At 41.7% G+C, this 11,419-nt stretch overlaps 1 pseudogene; it reads right to left on the bottom strand.

Annotated features, from left to right (window-relative positions):
- Positions 1-3,583: 3,583 nt before the first annotated feature.
- On the bottom strand, positions 3,584-4,151 carry LOC111142909 (annotated as a pseudogene).
- Between the last annotated feature and the right edge of the window lie 7,268 nt (positions 4,152-11,419).

The following is an 11,419-nucleotide window of genomic DNA, read 5'->3' as shown; positions in this document are numbered from 1 at the left end:
GCTTGCTAGCTTTTCCCTGGGACCCTCTGCCAGTTTTTTGTTATTTCTGAAAAAAATGTGTGGAAGTGTTTTCATTCACTTAAAAAGACCCAAGTTGCTTGTTTTCTTGTTATGGGAAAGTCTAGTGTCCTATGTTGCCAGACGGTCTTTTAAGCCTAATAATGATACAAAGGTAGCTTTACCACAGCTACCTTTTCATTAGAAAAGAGAAAGTGGAGTGGGTGGATGAAGGATGTCAGACAGATCATGTCTTTTTCTTAGAGAGGTTCCCATAACAGCAGATAAATTGGTCTGGAAATAGCTAGCAGTCATTTCTTTATGTAAAACTTAGGTTAAAAAAAAAAATCCTGTATCTAAGGTTGTACTGTGGAATTAAAGAGGGGATAAAGGGAATGGCAGTCATGCCCTGCTTTGTAAGTGGCTCCTAGACCATTCGTGTCCTAGAGTAAATGGACCTCTGGACCTCAGGCTTCCTGAAGATCAGAGTGTGAAAGCACAGGGTCCCACCAAAGGGTGCGAAAAACTTCACAGCTTCTTTGCAGTTGTCTGGAATTTCCCGGAGAAGGCAAAATACAAGGCTAAATATAGTCTTTCACCTTGAAATGCCGTAAGGGTAATAAAAACAGGGTTATGATAGGTTGGTATGCAACACTCCCACTTCACATTTTATGTGAGTTTCCAAGCAACAGAGCTTCGCTGAAAGTAGAGAAGTAGACAAGTGAGGGATGAGCCCAGAAGGTTCAGCTATGGAGGTGCCCAGACAGCTCTGGACATCAGAGAACTGCGTGTCCCATTTCCCTAACCTAACCCCCTCCCACCATCCTGCCTCTCCCCTGCTCTACCCTCAGAACTTGCAGAACCCCCAGCATAAAGTGGCTCTTCAGTCAGTACTCTCGTCCTTGCCTTGATACCGGATCATACGTCATATGTTCCCGCCCTGAATAACCTAGGAACCATCCAGTGTTAGAAGGAAAATAGGTTCTATCTCAATTTTCTTCATTATTTGTTAGTGAGGTATATAAAGCAGTGCATTATTTTGGGGAGTTCTAAGTCATCATTCAACTTACGGGACACGGGTGTAGCCCGTAGGTCTTGACAAAATTTCCGGTTCTAGTTTTAGGTTTCAAGACGTTCGCATTTAAGTCAGATTAATTTAATTAAAGCTCATCAACTGAATTTTCTTACTCAAATAATCTTAACACATGCTTTTTCCTTCTAACTTTTGTTTGTCTATTGAAAGAAATGTCTATTAAATAAAAAAAAAAAAAAAATATGAAACTTTTCCAGTCTGGGTTAACAATTAATATGGTGATTAGATGTCTATCAATATACTTGTTTGTACCAACATCATAAAAACGCACACGTTCCCACGGATGGGCTAAGGACAGCAAAACCAGGTAAAAACTGCCTGACAGGGAAGTAATCCACATTTCTAGGAGGGCCACTGTAATAAAGTCAAATGCTGGATATATGAAGATTTATGACATGTTAGCTTGTTATTATCACACATTATATGGCTAAGTCAGCCATGGGAAATCAATTCAGAAGGAAGTAGTCCATGGACACATTTAGCGTTCAGTTTGAAACTCTTTTACCTGCCACAGTCACAGGAATCTTAGAGTGCTAGAAGGTCGGCATTGACTGGATGTTAACATTAGGACATTAGCAAATGTTGGCTGAGTAGGACCTTAGTAACAACTGCCTGTTTGCCCAACTTGTCCAAGTTTTCTCTAATTGTCTTTATAAGCCTACGATTATAAATTTTGCCAGTTGAAGAAATCATTTGATGACATTACTGAAATGGACATTGTCTGACAGGTTTTCAGAGAATGAGATAAAATTCCAAAATTGTATTTCAGGGTGGAATTTGGTGTGTTTGGGTTTCTCCCTTCTCAGGGACACATCGAGCTGTTTCTAGGGAGAAGTGACACCAGGAGCCACATAAGACAGGAATACTCAGGCTGGTGCTCGGTACTGCTGAGGTCCTGATGGAACCAGACTGACAAGCCCCAGTGCCTCACTTCTGACTCCAGAATAACTCTTATCTTCTCTTCCTGTTTTGTCTTGTTAGTCCTTCCAGTTAAGAAACTCTATTCCAACTGATGGCTTTCCTTCTTCTTCCTTCTTCCATATCCTCTTTTGTCCCCTCTTTATCGGTCTGGTGACTGTTTCAAGCACACTGGTCATGGTAACTGACCTCTCCTGCTCAGCCCAGGATCACTTCCTGTGGCAATGCTGAGCCATATCCGGGAGACCTCAGCCAGCTCTTGAGTTTCTTTCTAGACTCTACTTTCTTAGTGTAGTTTGAGGTTCACAGAAAAATTTAGACGAAGGTATAGAGATTTTCTATATACCTTCCTGTCCCCCCCACATGCTTAGCCTCTCCTATTATCAACATCTGCAACCAGAGTTAGATATTCATTACATGGATGGGTCTTCATGGACGTGTCAAAATCATTCAAAGTCTATTGTTTACATTAGGGCTCACTTTTTTTGTTTTTGAACATTTGACACACGATATTACATTACTTTCAGGTGTACAACATAGTGATTCCACTTCTCTATATGATATGCTGTGCTCACCGCAAGTGTAGCTACCGTCTGTTACCACATGACCGTATTACAATGCCATTATCTATATTCCCTATGCTGTGCTTTTTATTCCCATGATTTAGTCATTCCACAACTGGAAGCAAGCTTGTATCTCCCACTCCTCTTCACCATCCTTCCACCCCCCCATCCCCTCTGGTGATCATCCATTAGGGTTCTCCCTTGGCATTGTGTGTTCAACGGGTTTGAATGAATGTATAATGACATGTATCATACAGAGTGTTTTCATTGCCCTAAAAATCCTCTGTGATCCATCTATTCAACCCTTTCCCTACATTAACCCCTGGAAATGACCATGTCCATAGTTTTGCTATTCTAGGATGTCATATAGTTGGAATCATATAATATGTAGCTTTTCAGATTGGCTTCTTTCACTTAAGCAGTATGCATTTAAGCTTTCTCTGTGTCCTTTTATGGCTTGATAACTCGTTTTCTTTTAGCACTGGATAATACTCCACTGTCTGAATGGACCTCAGTTTATTTATCTGTTCCCTTACTGAAGGACATCTTGGTTGCTTCTAAGCTCTTACAATTCTGAGAACAGCTGTCATAAACATTCTTGTGCAGGTTTTTGTGTGGATGTAAGTTTTCAATTCTTTTAGGCAAATGTCAAGGAGCATGGTTTGCTGGATCATGCAGTAAGAGTATGTTTAGTTTTGTAAGAAACTGCCAAATTGTGTTTCAAAGTGACTATGTGTTTTGCATTCTCTCAACCAATGTCTGAGAGGTCCTGTTGCTCCCCACCCCACCAACATTTAGTGTTGTCAGTGTTGTGGATTTTGGCCATTCTAGATAGGTGTGTGTAGTATCTCATCATGCTTTTAATGTGCCTTCTCCTGATGACATATGATGTGGAGCAACTTTTGATATGCTTTCTCAAAAAGAACAGCGCATTTACTGTATCTTTAAAATATCACAACTAGGTCCCAAGAATCATCTATCATTTTATTTCTGTTCCTGAACAACTTAGAAGTTATTCATCAGCCTGAGGAGCTATTCCTTTTTCAGAGACATGGATCCATCCTCAAATTTTCTGATAGCCTTGTTTTCAACTGTTGTGGCTTGCTGAATCAAAGCAGCTAAATTTGATGTAAGTTGAGCATTCCTTCCAGAATTAACTCATCTTTCTGGGCATGAGACATTGAACCCAAGCGATGTCTGGCCTCATCCAAACACTGCAGATGTATTTGTCACCCAAGAAATTTTGGACTTCAGTCAAAGACCTATTCCCCTGACTAATGACATTGATGGGGGAAGTGAGCATACATGGACCTCATCTTGTAACAAAAACCCAGTGTAACACCCTTGATCACGTCCTGTACGTGACTACGGAAAGTGTGAACAGTAGCCATTTCCTTTCTATTTCCCCACTGTTTGTTAACCCAGAGCCTCTTCTTTTTCTTTCCAAGAAGACGGAGTTTTATACTGATGCGCTGGAAGGCCTTCCCCAGGGCTCTTCTGAGGCTCTCCACAATAGCTGTGCAGCCCTTCAGAGTGATGTTGACATTTTCTGGAATGTCAGTCTTCTGATTGCTGCCCATTGCAGATGTGATGAAGAGCTCATATGCTTGTCATCTCTAGGTCTTCTTTGGTGAGTTGTCTGTTAAGAGGTGGCCCATTTTAACTAGGTTGTTCCTTTTCATATTGTCAGTTTTTAAGCGATCTTTGTATATTTTGGGTAATAGTGCTTTATCAGATGTATCTGTTACAAAGTATGCTCCCAGTCTCTGGGTTGTCGTCTCATTTTCTTATCACTGCCTTACACAGCAGAAGTTTGGGGTGCCTGACCGGCTCAGTCAGTGGACCATGTGACTCTTGATATTGGGGTAGTGACTTTGAGCCCCACACTGGGTGTAGAGATTACTTTAAAAAATAAAGATTAAAAAAAGTAGTATTAGTCATCCTTCTTGAGAATATTCACAGAACAGAAGTTCTTTTTGTTTTGTTTTTTTGAGGTCGGGGAGAGAGTGTCGGTGGAGGAGGGGCAGAGGGAGAGGGAGAGGGAAAGGGAGAGAGAGAATCTTTTTTTTTTTTTTAAATTTTATTTATTATTTGACAGCGAGAGATCACAAGTAGACAGAGAGGCAGGCAGAGAGAGAGAGAGAGAGGGAAGCAGGCTCCCTGCTGAGCAGAGAGCCCGATGCGGGACTCAATCCCAGGACCCTGAGATCATGACCTGAGCCGAAGGCAGCAGCTTAACCCACTGAGCCACCCAGGCGCCAGGGAGAGAGAGAATCTTAAGCAGGTTCTATGCCCATCGTGGAGCCCAACATGGGGCTTGATGTGATGCTCGATCTCACACCCCTGAGATCGTGACCTGAGCAGAAATCAAGTGTCTGATGCTTACCAGCTGAGCCACCCAGGTGTCCCCAGAAGTTTTTAATTTTAATGAAATATATTTACCAATTTTTTCTTTCATGGATTGTGCCTTTGGTTTGTATTTAAAAGTCATTTCCATGTCCAAGGTCATCTAGGTTCTCTCCAATGTGGTGTTGCAGAAGTTTTATAGTTTTGTGCTTTATATTTAGGTCTGTGATTCATTTTAATTTCTGTGAAGGTGTAAGGTCTATGTCTAGATTAATTCCCCAGTAGTGAACAATCTGTTATCTGGCAAGATCAATTAAGAATAAGAAAATTAGAAGTTTTTATTTTATCTTCACTGTTTCTTCTCTGATGCTCTTCCTTTCTTTATGTAGATCCTAATTTCTAATCTATATTATTCTCCTGTCTAAAGAAGTTCTTTTAACACTTCTTGTAAGACAGGTCTGTTGGTAAAACATTCCTTCCACTTTTGTTTGAGGAAATTTTTATTTCTCTTTTGGTTTTAAATGCTAATTTAAATTTAAATGCTAATTTTGTAGGGTTCAGAATTCTAGAATGTTTGGTCTATGTGGATGGACTAGGATGATTTCTGAGGAAAAGGTGAATATAATTCTTATCTTTGTTTCTCTATAGGTAAGCTTTCCCCCCTCCCCTTCTGGCTTTTTTCAGGACTTCTTCTTCACTTTTGATTTTCTGTCATTTGAAAATATTATACCTAAATATAGGTGGTTTTTGTTTGTTTGTTGCATGCATCCTGCTCGGGGTTTCTGAGTTTCCTGGATATATGGTTTGGTAACTGACATAAACTTGGGAAATTCTGATTCATTATTGTTTCAATATTTCTTCTGTTCCTTTCTCAATTTCTTCTCTTTTTGACGTTCTCACTACATATATGTTACATATTTTGCAGTTGTCCCATAGTCCTTGGATAGTCTTTCCTATTTTTTTCAATCTTTATTCTTTACTTTTCAGTTTTGGAAATTTCTACTGATATACATCCTTAAGCTCAGGGATTCTTTCCTCTGCTGTGCCCAGTCTACTAAAAAGAGCCCATCAGAGGTGTTCTTCGTTTCTCTTAGAGTGTGTGTTTTTTTTTAATCTCTAGGTTTTCTTTTTGGTTCTTTCTTAGGATTTCCTTCTCTCTGCTTACATTGCCCTTCCATTCTTTCATGCTGTCTACTTATTCCTTAGAACCAGTCCTAGCTGTTTTAAAGCCCCAGTCTGATAATTCTAACATCCCTGCCATGTCTGGTTTGGCGATTTGCTCTGTCTCTTCCAAAAAAATTTTTTTTGCCTTTTAGTATGCCTTGTAATTTTTTCTTGATAACTGGACAGATGTACCAAGTAAAATGAACTGCTGTAAATGGGCCTTTAGTAATGTGGTGTGAGGTGTGGAGAGGGAGGGAGAGTTTTACAGCCCTAGGATTAGGTCTCCATCTCTTAGTGACTGGAGGTCTCTGGCCTTTGAACTACACAAGTATTTCTCAGGTTTTTTTCCTCCACACATCCCTCCTCCCTTTAGGTGGGACAGGGTGGGCTATCTGGAGTTAGGTATTTCTCTTCCCCCAGGCCAGTTAATTTCTCATATTACCTCAGCAGGTTAGTTTCTGGTTAATTAGTTTCCCCTGCCCGCAGGACTTGTTGAGAACCTAGAGCTCTGGTGTGTTTCAAAATGCGCCCCTCCCCCCACACCCCCAAGGAGCCCCAGGGGATTTTTCTAGGCTATTTACTATGAGAACCTGGTCAGGTATTGGAGTTAAAACTCATAACAGTTTGGGGGCATGTCTAAAACTAGGTTCTGTAGCTTTTAACTCTCAGACCTGCCCACACTGAGCCTTTTATAATTCATTAATTGCAAGTCAGCTTTTCCCACCCTGGCGCTGGTTCCCATGGTGGTTTCTACTCAAGAGTCTGCTCAGGTAAGCTGTGATTTCCTGTATTTGTCTGTCTCTCCTATATTAGAGGTAGTGGTTTGCCTTGTCCTCCTGTGTCTTCAAATGTTCAAGAAGCGTTGTTTATTTTTTAGTTTGTTCTACATTTTATATGTTGTGGGGACAGAATGGTGATTTCCAAGCTCCTTACATATAGGACTGGAGACTGTGCTCCTGGGTTTCTTGCCCTGGCTGGAGGAATTTATGAAATCTCCAGGCTACCTGGGTCCCAGGTCAGATAGCATGTGGTATAAGAGGCCTTCATCTGACCAACCAGGCCCAGGAAAAGCTCTCACATGCAGGAGAATGTTCCTTGCTCAGAAAATATGGTGGGGTCCTGCCTGAAATGACTTTCTCTATGAATTTACTACTCCAGGTACCTCACATTGGTGGAATCACATTTTTTGTTTTGAGACTGGCTTATTTCTCTTTAGCATAATGTCTTTAAGGTTTATCCATGTGATACCATGTGGTAAAATTTTCTTCCTTTTTAAGGCTGAACACTCTTCCATGTATGCATATATCACATTATGCATATCCATTTATCTCTCACTGGACTTTTGGGTTGCTTCCATCTTTTGGCTATTATGAATAATGCTCCATGAACAGGAGAATACACATATCTGATTGAATTCTTGCTTTTAGTTATATTGGGTATGACTCAGAATTAGAATTGCTGGATTGTGTGGTAATTCTATTTTCAATATTTGTGAGGAATTGCCATGCTATTTTCCTCAGTGGCTACCCCATTTTACATTTCCTCTAGCAGTACACAGGAGTTTCAATTTTCCACGTCCTAACCAACTCTTGTCATTTACTTTTCTCTTCCTCCCCCTCCTCCTTCTGTAATTAGCTAACCTAATGGGTGGGAAGTGGTATCTCCTTGTGGTTTTGATTTTTATTTCCCTCATGATTCATGACGTGCATCTTTTCGTGGGCTTGTTGGCCACTCATGTATCTTCTTTGGAGCAAAGTCTGTTCAAGTCTTTGCCCATTTTCTAATCATGGTGTTTATGTTTGAGTTGGGTCAGATCTGATTTTTTTTTTAAATTGTCTTAAGCAAATTTTAAATACTGGTTACTAAGTAACCATTTGAAAAACATGGGAAACAAACTCCCAACAACCATGGGGGTCAAACAAACCCTATTAGCCAGTGGCGCTGGCCCCAGTGCTGCCAGCTCTCGGCCCTCGATGGGTATGGATGTCTCCACTGGGGATCATCCAGAAAGCAAAACCTGGTAGGAAGGACCAAAGGAAGGGCATTCCCTGACAAATGCGGTGGTTTCCAAAATCCGGTTTTGTTTCCTTCTGTTTCCGAAGCCTTACCTGCGCTCGCCACAGCGATGAGAACAAATTACACATTCGGCTTTACTTAAGGAAGGGCCTCGCCTGGTGAGGAGGCAGAGAAAACTTACCATCAACCAGACGTGGAGCATTAAAGACCTTTATTTCATTGTCCAGAATATTCCATTGTGAAACATCTGTTGACTCGGTATTTGCAGTAGGAGCAAATACCATGTTGATCTGGAAATATATATATGTATATACATATACATACATATATATGTATATATATAGAAATATATATATACATGTATATACATATATATACATATAAAATATATGTATATACATATGACATATATATGTATATATATATAAAGTATATATGTGTATGTACACATATATATGTATATACACATATATACATATATATATATATATATATACTTTTTTTCTTGAAAGTATATTAACTAGATAACTCAAGGAGATGGCAGTTGACCTCCATGCTGATGTCTTCTAGTACTGCTGGGAAAGGTACTTCGAGTGGGCTCAGTGGAAGCAACCTGCCCTGGAAGGTCCAGCAATTGATTCTGCCCCTGCTACTGTCCTGTGACCTTCCATTCTGAGCTCTATTTCTTCCCCTATAAGATGGGCTTAATAATACCTTACTGGAGGAGCTTTGCGAAGGAGTAAAAGTTTTTTGGGTTTTTTTTTTTTAAAGTAGAGGTACTTTTAAAATGTAATGTTCTATGTAGCCCTAACCTTTGAATCTCACTCTTTCCATTGGTCCTGGGAACAAGTGTGGGAGGGGTAACACTGGCAATGGTGTTTGGTCTGGGCTTCCTCGAGTGTTATAAGCAAAGCTCCAAGCCCCCTGGACTTTGCCTTTTGAAGGCAAATGAAGTTTTGTTTTGTTTTGTTTTCTGCTGTGATCATTACTGTCCTTGGTATTTTCCACTTGGCAGCTTGCATGTCTCCTCCTGGCTTCCTTGGGAGCCACTGCCATCCCCCTTCTGACACATTCCTGGCAAAGGCACGGCTATGGTAAGCTGGGGGGGGCCCACGCCCTTCGCAACCCACACAATGACAAGCTCAGTACTTCCTCCCGAAGTTCCCGTCCACACCTGCTCAGGGCGAGGAGGCAGCTCCCTGCAAGTGATCACCATTCTGTAGGCCAATGTCTCTGAAACCCAAGCAAAGGAAAGGCTCTCTAAGGGCAGAAAGCCTTCTCACAGACCTTGAGAATACATTTGAGGACCTCCAGAAATCCGTGGCTCCCAGTGTAGCAAATGGTGTTCTAGGAAACCCAATGATGGAAGATAGGAGCACAAGTAAGAGACGAAAGAACGGCCTTTCCATACCCCAGGGCCCCTCCTTGCTAGCTGTGTCAGTTTGGGCAAGTTTAGCAGCATCTTGAGTTTTAACATCCTCCTCTATAACACTAGTATAGTCATAGCCATTTTAGCAATATGATGACAGGGCTAAAGGAAACATCAAACTTAAAGTGCCTGGTGTTTGAGGGGAGCATAAGAAAAGTTAATTCCTTAACAATTTGGAGGGGAAAATGTACCAGGGCCAAGGCCATGAAGCATTTGCCAGGTAGCAGCCAGAAGTGCAACCTGCACATTTTTCCTTTTCAAGGAGATGCGGTCCAGGAGAGATCTAATGTCTGGGCATCCTTGTGCCATCAAATGAGTGTCCTGTGCTTAGTGGGTGGTTTCCTGAGATGTGGGAGGTTGCATTGCCTAAATTCAGTGTCCTACAAGGCCACACTCTGTCCTTCTTTCCTGAGAGCCTCGGGAGCCCTTGTACAAATACCGCTCCTGGACTCCTGGGGGTCTGCGCGATAGCCAAGTTCTCCCAGAATGGGTGGGAAGATTGGGCTCCTCACTGCACCTTTCTACACAAATGGCCACAGCTGTCATTATTCAGGGCTGCACCTGCAGAGAAAATTATGTAGCTGGGCAGCTTAGGGCCATGACAAATTCATGGTTTTCCAAATTGGTTAACCCTTAATCATCCTTTTGGCAAGAGTCTTCCACTTTTCCTATTTTCCTCAGCTACTCTTCCAAGCCTTGACCCTTTTCCATATACCCCCTAACTTACCTCTGCCCCACCTTCTCTGCATATGGACTGGCTTCCAATTTTCTGAGAAAAGCCGTTTTCTAGGCATCCCCTTTCCCATCCTCGAATCTCTGCATCTTCAACATCGTTCACTCTGGTGCCTTATCTCTTCAGAGTCAATCCACAGGCGCTTGGCAGAGCCCCTGAGATGTGGTCTATTAATTTTACCAAGACTCTAGGCGTTATAGACCATGTCATGATGGAGATGGTGGGCACCATCTCTGCTACCACAGGGGTACAGGCTGCTTGAGAAAAATGAAACCAAGTGGGAGGCAGAGAGAATCCTGTAATATTTCAATCACTCTTTAGAAGCAGTCATGCCTGTTTTTTTTTTTTTCAGTTTCGTGAGTTAACTCTCTTTTCCCCTTAAGCTGGTTGGCTTCTGTCCCTCACAACTAAAGGGAACCGAAGGGAAGTATGCTCTTCTAGACTGTAAATGTCAGCAGGGAAGGACGGCGTCTGTGTCTGCATTGTTCGTTCCCGGCACTTCGGAGAGTGCCTGGTGCATAGTAAGTTCTCAAGAGATATTTCTTGACTAACCCTACCTGTGCCTAGTGTTGATGGTCCCATCTCTCCACTTCAGCTCCATCTTTGTTCCTTTTTCATTTTCTTTCCTGTGTTTTAAGCCTCTCCCTTCCTCAGATTGTATATATTTCTGAGTCCTCTTAATCCTAAAAATAGAACCAAGCACATAACAACAAAATAAAAATCTTCCTTTATTATGGCATTTCTTTCTAGCACCCTGACCTACTTTCCCATCTCATCTGAGCTTTTCAAAAGCATATTCTTAACACACTGCAACGTGGCTTCCATTCCAACGATTTCTGTGCTGTCATACTCATTCCTGACATGCTTGGCTCGAATGCATGTAGCACTCTCTGTCAGCCACTCTTATTACAGTCCATACAGTTGATCGATACCCCTTCTTCCCGGAAGGCAGGATGTCCCTCAGAAGCTTCTAGAATCCGCTTTCTAGATCTCAGCTCATGGCTCTTCCCTTTGCCTGAAATCTCTGCTTCAGTCCTAACCTTCTGTTAACAGAATTTGGAATTCTTTTCCCACATTGGGACTACAGCAGCACAATACTCTCCTTGGTCTTGGTAATTTGCTGCTGGTGGTAAAGTAGATCAGGTCTCCATTAGCCGGTG

This window comes from Enhydra lutris, unplaced genomic scaffold (assembly GCF_002288905.1).
Source record: "Enhydra lutris kenyoni isolate GAN:26980312 unplaced genomic scaffold, ASM228890v2 scaffoldscaffold9, whole genome shotgun sequence".
Taxonomy (NCBI): domain Eukaryota; kingdom Metazoa; phylum Chordata; class Mammalia; order Carnivora; family Mustelidae; genus Enhydra; species Enhydra lutris.
This window is presented reverse-complemented; position numbering and strand designations above follow the sequence as displayed.